Below are 23585 nucleotides of genomic sequence, written 5' to 3'. Positions count from 1 at the left end.
ACTTCCTTTGAATTGTAGTGTGACTTCTAAATTTTTTTTAAGCTATATTTTTGTCATGTGTCTTTGGAATCTCTGTTCTTTTAGTTTGTGGTCACCTCGTGGTTTGACAAAAATTTCCTTAAATGCCTGGAGCAAAAGAGAGCGGAGGAGGGGAGGGAAGGGGAGGAGCGGAGAAGACAAGAAAGAAGAGAAGAGAGTGTAAGAAAAAAAATATATTTTCTTTTTTGTTTGGGCACTCCTTTAATTCTTAGCCAGATTACTTATAACTCTGCCTTACTCTTCTCTTTCTGCTTGCACTAAGTCTAAAAATTAACCAGGGGTAGAAGCTTGGAATTTTTCTGGTCTTTTCTGAGCAGACACTGGGGCGTGGCAGGGATTTCTAGGTCTTTCATTCTATTCACAAGCTTTTCAAAGCCCTCATTCACCAAGGTACCCTTCTTTCCAACTTTTAATCTTTCTAACATCCTCTGCTTTGCTGCTTTTCTGTGTTGAGGTATTTTTGAGTTAGATGAAACAAAAGCATGTGCATTTTGTTACTCCGTAATTGAACCCCCAGACAGGTCGAAGCACACATGTGTGTTTCTTTTGGAACAAGGTTGGCTCTGCTCTCTCCAGAACCAGGTCCTCAAAACAAGAATGCTGGCTGATGTCTTTTTCACTTTTGCAGTACTCTGCAGGGGGTTGGAGCTCAGCTAATTTAAAGTGCTACGAGACTTATCTACGATTTTTAAGTCGGATTTTTCTTGATTCAGCATTTGCTTTGTTGCTATAAACCTTTTACTATTTTCCAGGGTTTGGAGAAAGTTGCTTGTTCTGAGAATTTCGGCTCTTTTTTTCAGTTTTCACTGGCGGGGGTGAGGGACGGCGGCGGGGGCATGTCTTTTAATTTTTCTTCTGTATTTGTCAGAGTTCTCCAGAGAAACAGAACCAATAGATTGTGTGTGTGTGTGTGTGTATACTGGGTGTGCCAAAAAAATGTATGCACATTTTAAGAGATGTTATCTATGCTCAAGCTGTAATCAGAAGTGTCTGGACGTTGATGGTAACCATTTTGAGCACCTCTTGTAATTGCAGAAGTCAAACGTGACTTGTATTTGTCTTTTTTTATCAGTGTATTTTGAGTGTTGCAACTTTAATAGTTTTATCCTTTCTTAAAATGTGTATCGGGTTTTTTTGGCACCTTTTGTATACATATATATACATATACATATACTGAATTGGCTCATGCAAAAATGGAGGCTGACAAGTCCATAATCTGTAGTGTGGGTTGGCAGACTGGAGACGCAGAGAAGAGTTGCTGCTGGAGTTCAAGTCCAAAGGTTGTCATGCTGAAGACTCAGGAAAGATGTTGGGAGTTCATGTTTGAAGGCCATATGCTGCAGAATTCTCTCTTGCTCCGTGGAGGTCTTTTGTTCTGTCCAAGTTTTCACCTGATTAGATGAGGCTCACCCACATTATGGAGGGCAGTCTACTCAGTCTATCAATTTAAATGTTAATTTTATCCAAAAACAGCTTCACTGAAATTTCCATAATAATTTTGACCACGTATTCGAGCACTGTGGCCCATCCAAGGTGACATAAAATTAACCGTCTCGCACACTTTGCCATTTTAACTGACATCCTGCAGTTGATTTGTATGTTTATCTTGTATGTTCTGTCCTTGCTGTACTCCACTAGTTCTAGAAGGTTTTTTGTCAATTTCTCGTAACTTTTTAGGTAGGCAATGATGTGTCGTGCACATGAGGGCAGTTTAATTCTTTTCCTCTCCAGTATATATCCCTTTTATTTCTTATTCTTGCCTTTTGTAGTGGCTGTAACTTCTAGTAATATGTTGAATTAGAATGGTGAGGTTGGACTTTTTTGCCTGGTTCCCAATCTTAGGTGGAAAGCATTTAGTCTTTTACTATTAAGTATGTTAGCTATAGATGTTTTGTAGATGCTGTATATCAAGTTGAAATAGTTTCCCTTTATTTCAAAAACTGAGAGTTTTTTTTGTTTTTTTTTTTAATCTTGAATGGGTGTCGGGTTTTTATTGATATGGTCTATGATTTTTTTCTTTAGCCTACTGATGTGGCAGATTACATTGATTTTTTTTTTTCTTCAAATGTTGAATCAGTGACATACTGTGTCACTACCTGGAATAAACTCCACCTGGTTATGGTGGATAATTTTTTTTTTTTACTTTTATTGGGGAACTTTGGGGAACAGTGTGTTTCTCCAGGGCCCATCAGCTCCAAGTGATTGTCCTTCAATCTAGTTGTGGAGGACGAAGCTCAGCTCCAAGTCCAGTCGCCGTTTTCAATCTTTAGTTGCAGGGGGCACAGCCCACCATCCCATGCGGGAATTGAACCGGCAACCTTGTTGTTGAGAGCTCGCTCTCTAACCAACGGAGCCATCAGCCCCTCCCCTCCAGAAGCTTAGCGGCAGCTCATTGTCTTCAATCTAGTTATGGAGGGCGGGTGCAGCTCACTGGCCCATGTGGGAATTGAACCAGTAACCCTGTTGTTCAGAGCTTGCACTCTAACCAACTGAGCTATCCGGCCACCCCATATAATTGTTTTTATACATTGTTTGATTCATGTTGCTTATATCTTAGAATTTTTGCATTTAAGTTCATCTAAGATATAAGTCATAGTTTTTATATTTGTGTACTGTCTGGTTTTGGTAACAGTGTAATACTAACTTCATAAAATGAATTGGAACATGTTCCCTTTTCTATTTTCTGGAAAAGATTAAATAGAATTGATGTTAATTCTTTTTTAAAATTATTTAAAATAATTTTCCAGTTTGGAATTCTCCAATGAAACCATCTTGACCTAGAGATTTATTTTTGGGGAGAGTTTTACAATTCTAAAATTCAATGCCCTTAATAGTTACTAGGCTATAATATATTAATTTCATATTAAGTGTGTTGTGGTTGGTTGTGTTTATTAAAATACTGGACCATTTCATCCACATTGTTAAATTTATGTCTGTAAAGTTGTTCATAGAATGTCCTTATTATCTTTATGATATCTAGAGTCTATAGTGATATCCGATTTTATTATTAAATTTGTAATTTTTATCTTATTTTTGTCAGTCTTGCTAGAAGTTTATCAAGTTTAATTGATTTTTTTCATGTAACTTTTTGTTTCAGTGATTTTTCTGTTATATTTTTGTTTTCAATTTCATTTATTTCTATTATATTATTTTTTCCTTTCTGTTTGCTTTTGAATTATTTTGCTGTTCTTTTTCTATTGGTATGAATGTTCCTCTTCTCAAATGTATCAGTGATATAAATTTCCTTGTTTGCATTGTTTTGGCTATATCTAATATTTAGATAAGTTGTATTTTATATTAAGTTCTCTTTAAAAAACTTTTAATAGAATATTTGAGGCATGGGTTATTTAGAAGTGTTAATTTTCAATTGATAGAGATTTTCCTGTTTGTTTTTTTCCCACACTATTGATTTCTAGTTTTATTGTGGTCAGAGAACACTGTATGATTACTATTGTTTTCAATTTGTTCAGGTTTGTTTTATTGCTGTGGATATTGTCTGTCTTCATGAGTATTTCATGGGCGCTTCAAAAGCGTATTCCTCTGTTACTAGGTGGAGTGTTCTATTTGTGTCATAAGATTTTGTTGGTAGATTGTGTTCATATTTTTGATATTCTTGCTTATTTTCTGTCTAGTAGTTTTATCAGTTGCTGACAGAAGAGTGTTAAAGTCTCCAACTACAGTTGTGAGTTCATCTCTTCTTCAGCTTTCAGTTTTGTTAGTGTATTTTGAGGTTCTGTTATTTAGTATGTACGCGTATACACTTAGGATAATTGTGGCTTCCGGGTTGGTTCATCCTTTTATCATTGTTTAATGTCACTCTGGGTTGCTAGTAATTTTCTTTGTTCTGAAGTCTACTTTACCAGAAAGTAATATAATCACTTTTGCCTCTTTAAATGTTTGTTGCATGGTGTATCTTTTTCCATACTGTTATTTTCAGACTACGTGTGTCATTGAATTCTAAATGAGTTTCTTGTAAGCAACATATAGTAATGTGTATTTTTTCCACTCTGTCATTTTCGTTTGAAGATTTTTATTAAAATACAGCTAACATACAATACTATATTAGTTTCAGGTGTACATCATAGTTATTCGATAGTACCCACCTGGCACTATATTATATTTCCTATGCTAAAGAAGTGATCACATAAGTCCAGCAACAATGTGGCACTGTACCATGCTATCACAATATTATTGACTATATTTCTTATGCTGTATATTATATCCCCAAGACCTGGAAATTTAAACCTTTTATTTATCTTTTCCCCCCTTTTAAAATTTTTTCAATTAGAATTGACATTCAATATTATTTTATATTAGTTTCACGTGTAACAGCATAGGGGTTAGACATTTATGTAATTTATAAAGAGACCCTCCTGACTAGTACCCACATGGCACTACACATAGTTATTACAATATTATTGATTATATTCCCTATACTTTACATCCCCATGACTGTTTTATAAGTACCAATTTTTATTTAATCTCTTCACCTTTTTCACCCTGCCCCCAACCCCTTCCTATCTATCACCCCAATATATCTAGTACCCATCTGTGACCATACATAGTTATTACAGTGTTAATTGACTATATTCCTTATGCTACATCCTACATCCCCTTGACTGCTGTATACAACCAATTTGTTCTTCTTAATCCCTTTCAATTTTTCACCCATCCCCATCCACCCTCCCATCTGGCAACCATCAAAATGTTTTCTCTATGAGTTTGTTTTTATTTGTTTATTTTGTTCTTTAGGGTACGCTTATAAGTGAAATTATATGACATTTGTCTTTTGTTGTGTAACTTAATACACTCAGCACAATACCCTCTAGGTCTGTGTTGTCACAGGTGACTGGATTTCTTTTTCTTTTTTTACGGCTGAGTAATACTCCACTGTATATATGTACCACCTCTTCTTTATCCATTCATCCATTCAGGGACAGCCAGGTTGCCTTCATATCTTGGTGGTTGTAAATAATGCTGCAGTGAACATGTGGATAAGCAAGTCCCCTCGAAGTAGCTTTTGGGGTTTCTTTGGATAAACACCCAGAAGTGAGATTACTAGGTTCTTCTTTGTCTCGTTATAGCTTGTGTTTAAAAGTATAATTTGTCTGGTGTAAGTATTCGTACTCCAGCTTTTTTTTTCTCATTCCATTTTTCGTGAAATATCTTTCCCATCCCTTTACTTTCCATCTGTGTGTGTCTTTCAGTCTGAAGAGAGTCTCATGTGGGCAGCATATGGAAGGGTCTTGTTTTCTTATCCATCAGCCCACTGTCTTTTGATTGAAGCTTTTAATCCATTTACAGTGTAAGTAATTGTTGATAGGTATGTAGTTATTGCCACTTTTTTATTCATATATGTTTTTTTTAATGTTAAAGAAGTCCCTCTAACATTTCCTTGTAACACTGTTTTAATGGTGATGAACTTCTTTAGCTATGTCTTGTCTGGGAATCTCTTTATCTATCCTTTGATTCTAAATGATAACCTTGCTGCGTACAGTAGTCTTGGTTGTAGGTCCTTGCTTTTCGTCACGTGGAATATTTTGTGCCAGTCCTTTCTGGCCTGCAACGTTTCTGTTGAGAAATCAGCTGATAGTCTTATGGGAACTCCTTTACAGGTAACTAACTGCTTTTCTTTTGCTGCTTTTAAGGTTCTCTATTTGTTTTTAACATTTGGCATTTTAATTTTGATGTGTCTTGGTATGGGCTTTTTTGGGTTCATCTTGTTTGGGACTCTGCTGTTATATCTGTTAGGTTGGTGCAAAAATAATTGCGGTTTAAAAGGTGAAAATAACTGCAAAAACCTAATATTTCGTCACTAGATTTGGGAAGTTTTCTGTCGTTGTTTCTTCAGATAGGTTTTCAATTCTGTGCTCTCTCTCTCTTCTCCTTCTGGTACCCCTTTAATATGAATGTTGGTATGCTTGATGATGTCCCAGATGCCCCTTCTACTGTCCTCATTCTTTAAAATTTTTGTTGTTGTTCTGATTGGGTGTTTTCTGCTACCTTATCTTCCAAATCACTGATTTGATCTTCTGCTTCTTCTAATCTACTGTTAATTCTAAGGTATTCTTCATTTATGTCATTGTATTCTTCATTTCTGGCTGGTTCCTTTTTATTTTTCTATCTCCATTTTTATGTTTCTTATCTGTTTGTTTAATTTCTCCCTGAGACCATCAAGCATCCTTATAACCAGTGTTTTGAACTCTGCATCTGATAGATTGCTTGTCTCCATTTTATTTAGTCATTTTCTGGAGCTTTGTTCTGTCTTATTTGGGACATATTTCTTCATCTCCCCATTTTGGCTGCTTCTCTGTTTATTTCTATGTATTAGATAGGGCAGCTATGTCTTAGTAGAGAGTCCTTACGTAGTAGGTGTCCTGTGGGGCCCAGTGGCCTTAGAGCCTTTCCAACTGCTCCTTGGGTGTGTTGTCCTTAGAGGTGGATGGGTGATGCTCCAGCTCGTTTCAAAGCTGGCCACTGGGTGCACCAGCCCTATGGCCACCTGAGAAGAGGACCTGCTGCAGGTCAAGTCAGCTGCAGCCTGTGCCCCACCCGGAGTCACCCAGCAGGAGCCACAAAGCAATCTGCAAATGTCTGTCTACTGTGCTGTGTATGGAAGTGAGGGTAAGCTGTGAACCAAGGCCAGCTGCGCTAGTTATGGAATTAGGACTGCTTAGCCATAGCTACAGGAGACGGTCAAGCCAAATGCTGCTTTTCTGGGTTCCTTGAAGCTTTGAGGGATCCTAGGGAAATCTGCAGCATGAGCCAATGCAGGTGATTTGTACAAAAAAGCCACTGGAAGTGGCTTGGGTGTTCACGAAAGTTGGGTGGGACAGAGTCTCAGATTCACCAGGGTGTGGTGAACTATTACCGTTATCCAGCTTCCTTATCCCAGATACGGCAGTGCCTGTGTCTGTACACTAGGAAGGGGGAGAACTCAACAAAAAACAATGGCCTTCACCAGTTCCTAAATCTGTGAGAGAGCTGCCCCTCCAGCCCCCGTCCTGACGCCAGTCAACTTAGTTCCCCACTATATGTCCCTGCCACCTTTCCAGCTGCTGCCCCAGCGCTGGAGCTCAGAGCAAGTGATTGTATGAGTAAGTCTGGTGCGATCTCTTTAAGAGACTCCAGCTGCTCTCCATCTCAGCCACAATCACTGCTGGTTTTCACAATTAGAAATTATGGGGACTTCTGTCCCTGGCACTGGAACCCTGGGCTGGGGAGTCTGGTGTGGGGTTGGGACCTCTCTCTTCTCCTGGGTGGGGGACCTCCACAGCTGAGATATCCCTCCCAATTTGTAATGGTCACATGCAGGTGTGGGACCAGCCTGTTTCACGTCTCTGCACCTTCTACCAGTCTCAAAGTGGCGTTTTCTGCATGTTTTTAGTTGTAGGGCTTTCGTTCAGCAAGATTACAGGTGATTCTCAATAGTGGTTGTTTTGTAGTTTAGTTATAATTTTGATGTGGCATGAAAGAGTGTAAGCACAGTGTTTTACCTAAGGCGCCATCTTGACTGGGTGTCATTTTCTTTCTTTTGATTGATGTATTTAGTCCGTATACATTGAAGATAATTTTTTATGTTTCCTCCGATTGTCATTCCTCTCTTTCTCTTTGCTTCCCTTCTTTTGGGTTACTTGAACGTTTTTTAAGGATTACATCATTTATTAATAGTGAATTTTTGACTCTATCTCTGTAATTTTTATAGTGGTTTGTTCTTCTGCCTGTTAAAATATACATATGTAGCTTATTAAGAGTTTATTGGTGTCAACGTTTTACCACCTGGAGTGAAGTCTAGAAATTTCACTTCCATTTGCCTTCCCTTTACCGTCCTCACTTTTAAATATCAGTGTCTTGATTATCAGATTGCAACTTTGTTTCAATCATTAAAGACAATTTATAATAAAAAGCATAGTCTGTTCTTGTTATATATACTTTTGTTCTTTTTATTTATTTTTTCTTTCCATATGTTCCAAGATTTTTTTCTTTTATCATTTCTTTTGTGGTTGATCTTTTGCCAGTCTTTAAAGGTAGGTCTGCTAATGACAATATTTTTTTAGTTTAGTTTTCTGGTTTGTTTGTTTGACAGTGTTTTCATTTCCCCTTCACTCTTACAGAATTGTTTCACTGGATATAGAATTGACGGCTGATAGTTCTTTTATTTCAGCCCTTAAAAAATACTGTAACTTCTTTCTGATTTCAGATGGGAAATCTGTTATTCACATTGGTTTTCTCTGTAGGTGATATGTTATTGGTTAATTTTCAGATGTTTTCTTTGTTTTTAGCTTTCAAATGCTTTAATTATATGTTTCTTGGCAAGTATTTGTTTAGGTTTTTCTTGTGTAGGGTTTATTCAGTTTCTTAGATTTCTCATGTATCTTTCACCAGATTTGGGGGATTTTCACCCATAATTTTTTCATATATTCTGTTAGCCTCACTTTTCTTTCTCTTTTCCTTCTGAGACTCCAATGATATGAATATTGAATTTTTCGTTATTTTTCTCACAGCTCCCTAAGGCTCTGTTCTTTAGTTTCTCTTTGTTATTTAGATTGAGTGTATCCTATTGTTCTGTCTTTAAGTACACTGATTCTGACATCATCTTTATTCTACTATGGAGCTTATCCAACAAGTTTTTGAAAATGTGTTGTTTGTATAATTTCTATTTGCTTCTTTATAGGTTCTGTGTATTTGCTTAAGAAGTTGTAGCTTATTGAATCTTTTTTATGATTGCTTAAAACACTTGTCGGAGTATATTCTGACATTTGATTTTTATCATTGGTGTCAGTTGATTTTCTTTCTCGTTAAAGTTGTGATTTTTCTGATTCTTTGTATGACAGGTGATTTTTCTGTTCTGTACATTTTAGCTATTTTCAGAGATTCTGGACCTTTAAAAATTTAACAAGTATATACCTGTTCAGATATAGCATGCAGGTCTTGGTCTACTTTTGTGGGCTGTGGTTTCAGTGACAGTCTGATTATCTAAGTATTGTTTTTATTTATGAGTACTTGATTTATTTCATGCCGCAGGAGCTCCCACTCGTCCCTGTGGGTGGGGCTGTAGAGAGTGGAAGATGCTTTCTCAGACCAGGCCACCTGTTGCCTTTAGGTGAGGAGAGGTAGTCTCTGGTGATACAAAGAATGCTTTCAGGTTTTGGTGCTTTTTGTGGGATCCCCTTGCGAATGCTCCCCATCTTCTGGGTAGGGGAAGGCAATCTCTCACCTGACAATGAAGGACAGTGCTTTTATTATCAGCAGAGCTTCCAGTTGATACCCCTTGCTGCTTCTGCTAAGTTTACCTGGTTAGGACTACTGATTGGTCCAGAGAAGAAATGAGCCTCCCTGAGCTACCCTTTGGTGCTTTATTGGGAAACAGTGGACCCGGGTCACCTTCTTCTGTTGGGTGCAGGATCATAAGATGTCCTTCTAGTATTCTCCAGTCCCAAGGTCCCTAGCAACATTCATCTTCCTCTTACCACCTTTGTTTTATCTCGTGTTCCTGATTTTATAGTTGTACTGAGTGTGTGTTTGGGGAGGAGGGGGGCGGGGGGAAGTGGAAGGGATTATTTCGTAGAAATCATTAGGTTTAAAATCTTTAAATTACTTGCCTTTTTAAAAAATAGTAGCAGGGTGGCTGGTTAGCTCAGTTGGTTAGAATGTGATGCTGATAACACCAAGGTTGCTGGTTCGATCCCTACATGGGCCACTGTGAGCTGCGCCCTCCTTAAAAAAAACAAAAAAACAAAACATATGTAATTAGTTGGTATATCAGAATGTAGCATCTGTTATAGAGTGATAGTCCTCAAATATTCTAAATGACAAAAGTAACCTTTGAATAATTTGCCTGTAATTTTATGGTAATGCTTTGGAAAGATCTAAGAAATTTTACAATTACATAATTTTTAATTTTACTTATATATATATATACCAATTATAAAGAAGTTAAACCTTAACTTATATTTACCTGTCTAGTTTTTTTGTTTTTTTTTTAATTTTTATTGGGGAACAATGTGTTTCTCCAGGGCCCATCAGCTCTAAGTAGTTGTCCTTCAATCTAGTTGTGGAGGGCGCAGCTCAGCTCCAAGTCCAGTCGCCGTTTTCAATCTTTAGTTGCAGGGTGTTCAGCCCACAATCCCATGCAGGAATTGAACCAGCAACCTTGTTGTTAAGAGTTCACACTCTAACCAACTGAGCCATCTGGCCACCCTACCAGCAGCTCAGTGGCAGCTTGTCCTCAATCTAGTTGTGGAGGGCGGCCACAGCTCACTGGCCCATGTGGGAATCGAACCGGCATCCCTACTATTCAGAGCTTGCGCTCTAACCAGCTGAGCCATCTGGCTCCCTCTATATTTACCTGTGTTGACCACTCCTTCCAATCTCAGAATATGCCTGAGTAGTTCTAAATGAAGTATTAGGAAATGGGAGAAAGAACAAAAAGCCTGAAAGAGAATTCTACTCTACTTAATTCTTATGCCAAAATGACTATAAAACAGTTGTTTTTGTAGTGACTCTTCTCACCCATTCATACCTGCCACAGGTAAACAGGTGCATTAAATCTGCAGGTTAGAGAAATATTTCTGATTTCTGCTATTGGCTGTCTTTGAAGATATTTACCTTAGTAGTATCTCTGCAGTATATTATTATTTCTACCTACAGTGATAATGTTGGCAAGGATTTTTTTAAAATTTGTTTCTAGATACATATGTGGTCTGGAGAGATGTTTGGCCACTGAACTATTGGAATTTCTAGAACATTACCACTTGCTTAAGGAATGTGAAACAAAATATTTGAAAAATTGGAAAGTTTTATGGAGTCTTAAATTATGTAGGCTTGATCTATTATTAACTCAATATTTAGTCCCTCTCCCCTCACTCAGGGGATGAGGAAGGTGGGACTGGAAAGTTTCAAGATTCTAATTATGGCTTGGTCTTTCTGGTGACCAGCCCCCACCCAGGAACCCACCAAGAGTCACTTCATTAGAACAAAAGATACTCTTATCACTAAGGAAATTCCAAGGGATTTAGGATCTTTCTGTAAGATTTTCCTATCACTCAGGAAATTAGAAGGGTTTTAGGTACTTTTTGTTAGAAACCAGGGGCACAGACCAAATACATATTTATTATGTGTCACAGAGTTCTTTGTGTATTTAGGTATATGATTTACTAATATATTCTCCCATTCCACAAGTTCCTTTGGTTCACAGAAGTTTTTAAGTTTGACTTAGTCCCATTATTCATTTTTACTTTTGTTGTCTGTGCTTTTGGTGCCACATCCAAGAAATAATTGCCACATCAAATGTCATGAAGCTTTTTCCCTATGTTTTATTCTAAGAGTTGTATAGTTTTAGCTCTCATGTTTAGGTCTTTGATCCATTTTGAGTTAATTTGTATGTATGGTGTGTCTTAGTCTATTTGCTATGGTGTAACAAAATGCCACAGACTGGATAGGTTATAAACAACAAAAATTTATTTCTCACAGTTCCGTAGGCTGGAAGTCCAAGATCAAGGTGCCCGCATGGTCAAATGTGAGGGCCCTTTTCCAGCTCGGAGACTTCCTCTTGTGTCTTTACATGGCAGAAGGGGCAGGTAGTTCTCTAGAGCTTCTTTTATCAGGGCATTAATCTCTTTCCTCATGACCTAATCACCTCCCAAAGGCTCCACCTCCTAATACTATCACATTGAGTGTTAGGATTTCAACATATGAATTTGGAGGGAACAAAAACATTGAGATCATAGCATGATGTAAGGTAAGAATCAAACTTCATTATTTTGCATGTGTTTATCCAGCTTTTTCCCAGCACCATTTGTTGAAAAGACTGTCTATTCCCGTCATATGGTCTTGGCATCTTTTGACATATATGGTCAAAAATCATTTGACCATATATGTGAGGGTGTATTTCTAGGTTCTCTATTGTATTCCGATAGTCAGTATGTCTTTATGCCAGTACCACACTTTTTAAAAAAAAAAACTTTTATTTATTTTAAGTGTGTTTTTCTAGGACCCATCAGTTACAAGTCAAGTAGTTGTTTCAATCTAGTTGTGGAGGGCACAGCTCACAGTGGGCCACGTGGGGATCGAATCAGCAATCCTGGTGTTATGAGCATTGTGCTCTAACCAACTGAGCTATCCGGCTGCCCCCAATACCATACTGTTTTGACTACTGTAGTTTTGTAGTAAGTTTTGAAATTAGGAATTGTGAGACCTACAACTTTGTTCTTTTTCAAGGTAGTTTTTATCTATTTGGGGTGTCTTGAGATTCCAAATGAACTTCAAGATTAATTTTTTCTCTGTCCGTAAAAAAATGCCATTGGGATTTTGATACGGATTGCATTAAATTTGCTTTGGGTGGGACATGTTAACATTATTATGTCTCTCAGTTCATGAACGTTAACTGTCTTTTTATTTATTTTGTTATCTTTAATTTCTTTTGGCAGTGTTTGTAGTTTCCACTGTACAAGTCTTTAGCATCCTGCGTTAAGTTTACTCCTAAATATTGTTGTTTTTGATGTTATTGTAAATGGAATTGTTTTCTTAATTTTTTTTCTCAGCTTGGTCATTGTTAGTATATGGAAATGCAGCTGACTTTTGCATGTTGGTTTTTTCTATCATTGTTTTTTTCCAGTTTTATTGACATATAATTTACATGTGTTGCTGTATAAATTTAGGGTGTACAGCATAATGGTTTGGCTTACATATATGTGAAATGATTATTGCGATAAGTTTAGTTAGCATCTATCTCATAGGTACAATAAAAAGAGAAAGCAAAAAAAGATACAGAGAAACAGGAATTGTTGGTAAAAATAAAAATTGGTGCTGCCACTATGGCAAACAGTATGGAGGTTCCTCAAAGTATTAAAAACAGAACTGCCATATGATTTAGCAATTCTGCTTCTGAGAATTTATCTGAAGAAAATGAAAACATTAACTCACAGAAAGATATCTACTCCCCCATGTTCATAGCAGCGTTATTTACAATAATCAAGACATGGAAACAACCTAAGTATCTATCCATCAATGGATAAACAGATAAAGAAATTGTGTATGTGGGGTGTGTGTGTGTATGTGTGTGTTAGATTCTACATGTAAGTGAGATCATACAGTATTTTTCTTTCTCTGCCTGACTTATTTCACTTAGTATAATTCCCTCAAGGCCCATCCATGTTGTTGCAAATGGCAGGATTGCCTATTTTTTATAGCTGAGTAATATTCAGTCATCTATCTCTCTTTCCTCTCTTTTTCTCTCCCTTCTCTCCCTTTCCCCCCTCCCTCTGTCTCACACACACACTCTCACACACACACACTCATAGACAAAGAGATCAGATTTGTAGTTACAAGAGGTAGGGGAAAGGGGCTTGGTCGAGAAGTACAAACTTCCAGTTATAAGATAAATAAGTACTAGGGATATAAGGTACAACATGATGACCGTAGTTAACAATGCTTATGATATATATGAATGTTGTTAACAGAGGTCCCTAGGAGATTCTTTTTTTTTTGTGTGTGTGTGTGTGTGTGTGTAGTCTTTTACATATAATACATATGTATATAATATTTTAATATTATTTAAAGTTAATAGTGCCAGAATCACATTTCCAAATTCTTCAGAGGGAGACTGAGCATCTGAATTTTTTAATAGGTCTCCAAGTGCAGACCTGTTTGAAAAACCTGTTCAAGATGATTCTGACTACATATTAGAGTTGTCTGTGAGTACTTAAAAAATACTGTGGACCTTAGCAAAATTGAATCAGAAATGCCAAGGAAGAAGTTCTGCAACCTTTGTTTTTGAAAAGACAAGTTTTTTTCTGAAGCACAACTAGGTTTTTTCTGAAGTACAACTAGGTTTTTTTGTGGACCACTAGTCCACAATTTTCTTGGCCATAGAAAAGGACAGTTAGCAAAGTATTTTAATTACGGTCATTTGCAAAGGCCTCAACTATAAGATTTTTTTTAAATATTATGGGCTGAAAGGAGATCCGTATGTGTTTTCTATATCTGGCATAAAGTAGCTAACTAAGTTGTTTTCTTCTTACCGTTGAGGAAATTGACGTGTGTACCAATCCATCTTATTGCTGCATAAGGTTGCAGTACTATGGGTAGGCAGGACCAGATTTTTTCTTAGGCAAAACCTAGTCATATGCCCAAACAGATATTCTTTAGGCCCCACCACTTAGCAGAAAGCATGGTAGAGATGATCTTTGTATATTGAATAAAGCAAAAGTTACTAGTTATTCATATATAACACAATAATATGGAACCTTCATGTGTAATAGGTCTGACAATTAAGTTCACGAACTCATCCTAGAAAAAGTGCTACATACCTCATTGCTGAATATCGCTATGGTCACCTTCAAAGTACTCCCCTTGGGAAGCTATGCACCGACGCCAGCACCTAGTCCACCCTTCAAAGCAATTTTGGAACTCTTTTTCTGGAATGTCCATCAGAGCTGTTGTCGTATTACCTTTGATGTCCTGAATGTCATCAAAATCTCTTCCTTTCAACATTTCCTTTACCTTCAGATAAAGAAAGAAGTCATTTGGGGCCAAATCAGGTGAGTAGGGAGGGTGTTCCAATACAGTTGTTTGTTTATTGGCTCAAAACTCCCATCACAGACAGTGCTGTGTAAGTTGGTGCACTGTTGTGATGCAAGAGCCATGAATTGTTTGCGAAAAGTTCAGGTTGTTTTTGTCTTTCATGCAGCTTTCAGCACTTCCAAATAGTAAATTTGGTTAACTGTCCAGTTGGTACAAATTCACGATGAATAATCCCTCTGATATCAAAAAAGGTTAGCAACATCGTTTTGACTCTTGATTTGGACTGACGGAACTTTTTGGTCGTGAAGAATTGGCTGACTTCCATTGTGCACTTTGACGCTTTGTTTCAGGGTCATAGTGGTACACCCATGTTTCATCACCAGTGATAACCCGGCCCAAGACATCGTCTTGCCTCTCCAAAAGGTCTTGGCAAACTTCGACTCTCCTTTGCTTTTGTTCATCGGTGAGCTCCTTCGGGACCATTTTTGTACACACCTTTCTCATGCCAAAATTTTCAGTTAAGATTTTCCTGTTGCTCGGTCGATGTTTACTTCGTCTGCTATGCTTCTCCCAGTCAGCCGATGATTTTGGCGCACAATTTGATGAATTTTTGCAGTGTTTTCATCAGTTCTCCTCGTTCCTGGCTGCCCTGACCTCTCTTCATCAGTGACACCTTCTCTCCCCTCATAAAAACGTTTAATGCATTTGTACACTGCCGTTTTCTACATGGCATTATCCCCATCAACTTGGACTAACGTCCCCGATTTCACTTCCACTCATGCCAAGTTTAACAAGAAATTCAATGTTTGTTCATTGCTCTAATTCAAGCTCTGACATTCTTGTGACGGCACACAAAAACACGCAACAATAATGCCACTCAGCAAGACACTGCCACATGTCAACACGAACACAACTGTGAGACATTGATATACTAAGGTTATGAGACCTTACTGAGCTATTTGTACAGTGCTGCCAATGTAAGCGCATGGTGGCAAGTTTGCGAACTTAATTGTTATACCTCGTATGTGCTTCAGTGTTCATTGCAGCTTTATTTACTGTGGCCAAGACATGAAAACAACCAAAACGTGTCCTTCGCTAGATGATTGGATAAAGAAGATGTGGTATATATCTATACACAATGGAATACTATGCTGTAAGAAAAGATAAAATAGTGCCATTTGCGACAACATGGATAGATCTTGAGATTATTATGCTAAGCGAAGTAAGTCAGACAGAAAAAGTTAAGAACCATATGATTTCACTAATATGTGGGATATAAAACAAAGGAACAAGGAACAAGACAGACAAAGAAACAGAAACTCATAGACACAGACAATAGTTTAGTGGTTACCAGAGAGTAAGGGGGTAGAGAGTAGTAGATGAGGGTAAAGGAGGTTAAATATATGGTGATGGAAGGAGAACTGACTCTGGGTGATGAACACCCACTGTGATATATAGGTGATGTATTACAGAATTGTACACCTGAAACCTGTGTAATTTTACAAAACAACTGTCACCCCAATAAATTAAAAATAAAAAATAAAGACTGTAACAGTGTTCTAAAACCTTCAGATTTTTACTGTGTGTGTGTGTTTCATTAATTTCTAAAGCAACTTAAGTCTTTTAAGAAAATACGGATTTAAAAACAACAAGCAACAAAAAGTAAGCACTACAACATTATATTCATAGTTCCTTGCTTTCTAAGAAAAACTTAACATTAAAACTCTAAATCCATCATAGTAATACATACTTTGCCCCCAAAAGATTGACGTCTTTTGTTTTTAAACTTTTGTGCCAAGCTATTCTACAGTCTTATTAACATTTATTGAACGGTTGATTTTCCATTTCAGTATTCTAGTATAACTTTTGCTGTTGCTTCAGAGTGGTATTTTGGAAAAAGAATTTACTACCACTTGGTGGCACTCCTTGGCTTAAAAATGAATCAGAATGTCTGCTGTTAAGTGTGTGCTGTTCTACATACATGTTTAGATTCAGAGGGGATCTATTTGATATTAAGTGACTTTTTATTATGAATGTTTGATTCTTATTTTGTATATAAAATAATAATTGGCATAAAAGTGAGTGTTATAAAATGCCATGTGGAATATAAAAATATAAATCAAGACTTAGTTTGGTGGGGAGGGAAGCATACAAATTTTTTATATAAATCTCCTTTATTTAGTTCAGGCATCATTTATATTTTGCCTTAATCCTCCTTGTGTCTAAATGTTTGAAAAATATATTTTTAATATTAGAAACAAACATCTTTAATATTACCATTTTCTAAGATGTGTGTTTTATTTTGTCTTATATAAAGCTAAGAAACAGGATTTTTTTCAGGTGATCAAGGTAATGTAACACATAGAAAAGCAAATTTAAATATATTTCATTATGTCTTCCTGCAGCATACTGAAAACTCAGCCCTTTTTAAGATACTTAATTAAGATATTTAATTAGACAAAGGATCCTGAACTGTGAGATGTGGAAAGTTATGTTCCCAGACATGATTTTAATAGCTAAATTATTTTTGTAATTATTTATTTCTAGGTTGCATATACAGCATATAAAAGGTATCTTTTTAAAAAATTGGAATTTAATACATACAAGAAAGTGCACAGCATGTATGTATACAGCTCAGTGAATCACCACAAAGTACCACCACAGATCAAGAAGTACAATACTACCTGCAATCCAGAAACCGCCTATGTTTCCTTTCCCAATCACTTTCCCTTTTTAATTTCCTGGAGTAACCACTGTCCTGGCTTCAAATAACACATATATAGCTTTATTTTGAAAACCTGCGTTTGGACTTATATGTAAATAGAATTATATAGTAGTAGTATTTGTCTGCTTATTTTGCTTATCAACACTATGTTAGGGAGATTAGTGGATATTTTCACATGTAGCTATAGCTGACTCGTACATTTACTTTTGCACATTTGGATTGGATAATACTGTCATATGAAGAGTCTTGTACATGTTTCTTGGGTACATTTATGTTGAGTATTACCAGGAGTAGAATAGCTGGGTCGTTCATGTGTACATGTTCAAATTTGGAAGATAACACAAGAATTGTTTTCAAAGTGATCATACCTGTCCATCAACAGGATATGAGGGTTCCTGTTGCTCCATATTCTCACCAGTACTTGGTATTAATAGCCTCTTTAATTTAGCCCTTCTGGAGTATGCCTTTCCTTGATTCCAAATGAGATGGAGTACTTTTTCATAAATTTATTGGCTGTTTGGATATCCTCTTTTGTGAAGTTTTCTCTCCCCTACCTTTTTTTTTTTATTATTACTATTGAGCTTTCTATATTACTGATTTATAGGTGTTACATATTTTATGAATGTGACACCTGTTTTTTCTATTGGAGTTTCTGTCCTTTTGTTTTTAGGAGTTTTTATACGTGCTAGATAGAAGCCCTTTGTTTAGTTACATTTGTTGGGAAAATATATCCCACTTTGACTTCATTTTCTCTGCATTAATACTCTCTTTTGATTAAAGGAAGATCTTAATCTTAATGTAGTCCGATTTATCATTGTTTTCCTTCATAGTCAATGCTTCTTGTGTACCGTTTAAGAAGTCTTTCCCTGCTCCAAGATTATGAAGATATTCTCTTGTGTTATCTTTTAGAACAGTGGTTCGCAACTACAAGCAATTTCCTTCTTCCCTCACCCCACACCTTTCATCACCTGGGTGGGACATTTGACAATATTTCAAGATATTTTTAGGTTTTACAACTAGGTGGGTGGAGTACTCCTGGCATCCTGTGGATTGGCTAGGGATGTTGCTAAACATCCTACAGCGCACAGAATACTACAGCGCACAAACAGCTACCTAACCCAAAGTATCACCAGTGCCGAAGCTGAGAGATACTGTCGTAGAGGCTTTATTGTTTTGCTTTCTACCTATTGTTTTGCTTTCTACCTTCTTCCTGGAACTGAATATCGTGTATTATTTTGTGCATTGTTTATCATGTACTTAGATTTACCTTCTACCTTGAACTGATTCTGAATATTATGTTCAGAAGATTCTAAATATTCTTTTTTTATTATGGATACACATTTTATGCAGCATCATTTGTTGAAAAGATTGTCTCCTCTCTGCTCTACCATGTCTCCCTTGTCGTAAATCAAGTGACCTTATACACGAGTCTGTTTCTGGGATCTGTCCCCCCCCCCCCCCCGTTGGTCTACTTTATCTATCCTTATGCCAAAATGACCCTGTTTTAATTTACATGACATTATAACCAGTCCTTATATTTCAATAAAGCAAGTATTTCCACCTTGTTCTTCTTGACTCTGCACTTTTATATAAATTTTTATAGTCACATGTCAGTTGTATGAAAATTGAATCTTTTTAAATTTGATATAGAGTTGACATCTTCAAGATACTAAGTCTTCCAATCCATGATGTCATATTATCCTTTTATTTATTTAGATCAGTGAATCTCGCACTGTGTTCTCAAGACCCATTTAAATTCTTAAAAAGAACTTTTATTTGGTTATATCAGTGTTTCTCAACCTTGGCACTATTGTTATTAGGCCAGATAATTTTCTGTTTGGGGGAAAAAATATCCCATAAAATATTAATGTAAATAACATAATTTTATGAAAAATATACTTTCCAAAAGTGAGAAGAGTAGCATTGTTTTTACATTTTTGCAAATCTCTTTAATATCCAGAAGACACCTGGATTTTCATACCTGCTTCTGCTTTAATCCATTGGGATATCACAAGACATATTCTGGATGACTGACTCCATTATACACTTGTAAAAGAAAGAGAGTAAAAAAAAGCAAATACGGTCTTAGCATTATTATGAAAATATTTTGATTTTTGAGGACCCCCTAATAAAGTCTCAGGGACCCCCAGGGGGTCTGCAGACCACACTTTTGGTAACTATTGCCCTAGAGATTGCAATGTGCATCCTTGACCTATGAGTCTAATTAAGGTATTTCATATCTTCCAGACAATGCAAGGAACCCAGAACACTTTGATTCCATTAATTCCCCCTTATCCCTTGCTCAGTGTATTTGCTATAATACTCATGTATTTTTACCTCCACATATATATTTTAATCTCCATAAGACATCATCATCATCATTTTATGTCATTATTTTAAATTTACCCACATAGTTACCATTTTTATCACTTTTTATTCCTTCTTGCATCTTAAGTTCTCCATCTGTGATCATTTTGTTTTTTTCCCCAAAGAACATCCTTTAGTATATCCTTTGATGTAGATTTGTGCTGAGAAATTCAGTTTTTGTTGTATAATCATGTTTTGCATTTCACCATCACTTTTGAAGAATAGTTTTTTCACCAGTTAGAATTTCTGGATTGGCAATTTTTTTGTTGTTGTTTTGAACAAGGATGTTATCCCTTTGTGTTCTGTCTTCTATTGTTTCTGTTGAGAAAGTAGTTGTTACTCTTGTCAATGACCTCCAACCAGAAAGACGAGCAAGAACACCTATAGTTGAACAAGATTTTTACTTGTTGCAGTGAGGAATTCTGCACACTATAGGGAACCTTTGTTCATGATTTTAAGAGGGTATTGGAAAGAACCTATTATAAAATTTGGACTTTGGTTGGGTAATTTTAGAGAGTCTCTAAGGAAGTAGAAGTTTGCTCTAAATTGGATGTTGTCAGAACATAAGGACATTTTATGATTGCCCCCTTTCCTTTTTAATTGAGGTGAAATCACATAACATACATAAATCATTTTAACTGTACAGTTCATTGGTAGTTGGTATATTCACAATATTATGCAACCACCCCCTTTCGTTTCAAAACTGTTTCAACATCCTCATATCCACTAAGTAATCATTTCCTGTTTCCCCCTTCCACTATCACCTGGTACCCTTTAGTTTCTGTCCCTATGCATTTGCCTATTCTCGATATTTCATATTAAAGGAATCATAATATGTGACCTTTGTGTCTGACTTCTCTTAGCATAATGTTTACAAGTTTCGTACAAGTTGTAGCATGGACTTCATTTCTTTTTTGGCTATTTTGAATAATAATGCTATAAACATTCATGTACAAGTTTCTGTATGTACATGTGTTTTCATTTCTCCCGTGTGTGGGGGGGGGGCGGGGAGGGGGGAGAGAGAGAGAGAGAGAGAGAGAGAGAGAGAGAGAGAGAGAGAGAGAGAGAGAGAGAGAGAGAAACTAAAGACATGAAAGAGGACTTCCAGAACTGCTTCAGAAAGTGGCAAGAATGACGGGATAAGTGTTTTTGAAGTGAGGGGGAGTGTTTTGTGAGGAATTAATGGCTGTGTATCTTTTGCTTTAATAATTTTTTTTAAATTGAAACATTCATCGTATTGTTTGATCACACCTCGTATATCTAGTAGGAGTTGAATAGGTGGGTCATACGTAATTCTGTCACCTTTTTCAGGAAACACCAGACTTTTCCACAGCGGATGTGCCATTTTGCATTCTCACTAGCAATGTTTGAGGTTCTCTATTTCTCATTTCTCATCAACACTTGCTGTTTTCCTTTTTGTTTTTTCAATTTAAAGGTATTTTAATGGGTGTGAAGTGGTATCTCATTGTGGTTTTCATTTGAATTTTTTTAATGACCAAGATGTTGAACATGTTTTCCTGGGCTTGTTGAGCATTTATATATCTTCTTTTGAGAAATGTCTGGGCAAGTCATTTGCCCATTTTTTAAATTGGGTCGTATGTCTTTTTGTTGTTGGGTTGTTTATATATTCTAGATATTAAACCCTTGTCAAATATGTCTTGATAATGTCCTTTGATGCCCAAGCTTTTTATTTTGATGAAGTCCAAATTATTTTTTTCTTTTATTCATCATGCTTTTGTTGTTAAATCTAAGAATCCATTGCTAAATCTGATGTCATACAGATCCTTCCTTAGGCCTTCATCTAAGAGCTTTACAGTTTGGCTCTTACATTGCTGATCCATTTTGATTTAATTTCTGTACATGATACGAGATAGGGTCCAGCTTCATTCCTTTGCATGTGATTGTCCAGTTTTCCCAGCACCATTTGTTGAAAAGCCTTAATTTTTGCCCATTGAATGCCCTTGGCAGGTTATTTAAAAAATCATTTGGCCACAGATGTTTGGGTTTATTTCTGGATTCTCAAATCTATTCCATTGGTCTATATGCCTACCCTTATGCTAGTACCACACTGATTACAATCGCTTTGTAGTAAGTTTTTAAATCAGTGAGTCCTCTTACTTTATTTCTTTTTTAATATTATTTTTGCTCCTCAGGACCTCTTGCAGTTCCACATGGATTTTAGGATCAGCTTATTTGTTTTTGCAAAAGAAAAAAAAAAGGCCATTAGAATTTTGATAGTGATTACATTGAATCTGTAGATCATTTTGGGAAGTGTTGCCATCTTAATACTTCATTTTTGAATACATGAACATGCATGTCTTTCCAATTATTTAGGCATTCTTTAATTTCTTATACCTTTCAGCATTGTTTTGTAGTTTTCAGTGTACAAATCTTTTGCCTCCTTGGCTACATTTATTTCTAGGTATTTTACTTTAGATGCTTTTGTAAATGAAATTATTTTTAATTTCCTTTTTAGATCATACATTACTAGCATAGAGAAACACATCTGATATTTGCATATTGATCTTATACCTTCAGATTTGCTGAATTTATTGTATTAGCCCTAAGAAAAACTACAATATCCTTGATCTGTTGACTTTTGTGGGAGAAGTGTTTAAAGCCTCCCCCTGTGATTGTCAGTTTCTTCTAATACTAATAAAAGTTTATTATATGTACTTTGTAGCCATTTTGTTTTATGCAGAAGGGTTCATGAATGTTATATCTTGGTAGATCTTTTTTAATATATAATATTAATTGGTATACTTTATTAATATATAATATCCATCTGTAGCAAATTTAGTGTTTTTGTTAAATTTCATTTGATTTTTGAGAGTCGTGACATCTTTGTTTTTAACATTTGTCTAGTTTATCTTTTTGTCGTTTTATTTTTAATCTCCGTGTTTCTTTTATAAACCACCTATAGCATCCTTAAAAACTAAACAAATCAAATATGAATGCCTTTTTCTTTATTTTTTTAATTGATTCAAAAAAAATTTTTTTTATTGGGGAATGTTGGGGAACAGTGTATTTCTCCAGGGCCCATCAGCTCCAAGTTGTCGTCCTTCTGCGTAGTTGTGGAGGGCAAAGCTCAGCTCCAAGTTCAGTTGCCTTTTTCAAATATTTAGTTTCAGGGGTCACAGCCCACCATCCCTTGCGGGAATTGAACCGGCAACCTTGTTGTTGAGAGCTTGCACTCTAGCCAACTGAGCCATTCGGCTGCTCCTCTGGAAGCTCAGCGGCCGCTCATTGTCTTCAGTCTAGTTGTGGAGGGCGCAGCTCACTGGCCCATGTGGGAATCGAACCAGCAACCCTGTTGTTCAGAGCTTGCACTCTAACCATCTGAGCCATCCATCTGCTCAAATGCCTTTTTCTTAATATATGAACTTTTCATTTACTGTGAATACTGATGTGTTTGGGTTTTTTCTGCTATTTACTGTGAATACTGATGTGTTTGGGTTTTTTCTGCTTTCTTATTTTTATTTTCTCTTTGGTATGTTCCATTGTTGTTGCTTTTTATAAATTTTTATTGGACTGGTCAAATTTTCTTTATTTTTTTAATTCTAGAGATTTGAAACTTTTAGGTTGGTGCAAAAGTTATTGCTGTTTTTGCAATTTTTAACCTTTTAAACCACAATTACTTTGGCATCAACCTAATATAGATCTTATTTAATGATTTTCATTAGTTACCCTTAAGATTTTAACACATTTTAAAAAAGATTTTCATTTAATCAGTGTCTACTAGTCTAACCTCCCATGTTGAAGTCTCTTTGGATCTTAGCTCCCATGTTATTAAGTATTATATGCTTCTCGTTTCATAGGAATCTGTTTTGGACAATTATCAGTGATACCATTTGATTAGTGTTAAGAAAATTTTTAAATTTCCCTGACAGATTTAATTGCATGTTTTAGTGGTTTAATTGCTCATTAATTT

At 36.2% G+C, this 23585-nt stretch overlaps 1 protein-coding gene across 14 annotated transcripts in view; it reads left to right on the top strand.

The window, feature by feature from the left end:
- Positions 1 to 23585, top strand: part of ZNF644 (zinc finger protein 644) — a 103360-nt gene that overhangs the window by 46475 nt on the left and 33300 nt on the right. Inside the window, exon 1 of one of the 14 annotated variants that reach the window (XM_033114246.1) lies at positions 14538 to 14579. The exons of the other annotated variants lie outside the window; for them this stretch is intronic. The gene's annotated coding sequence lies outside the window, so the exon portion shown is untranslated. Of the gene's footprint in view, positions 1 to 14537; positions 14580 to 23585 lie in introns of those variants that run through there. 14 annotated transcript variants of the gene reach the window in all.

The sequence above is a fragment of the Rhinolophus ferrumequinum genome, chromosome 9, assembly GCF_004115265.2.
Source record: "Rhinolophus ferrumequinum isolate MPI-CBG mRhiFer1 chromosome 9, mRhiFer1_v1.p, whole genome shotgun sequence".
NCBI classification, from domain to species: domain Eukaryota; kingdom Metazoa; phylum Chordata; class Mammalia; order Chiroptera; family Rhinolophidae; genus Rhinolophus; species Rhinolophus ferrumequinum.
Note: the sequence above shows the minus strand (reverse complement) of the source record. Positions and strands in the feature narration are given on the sequence as shown.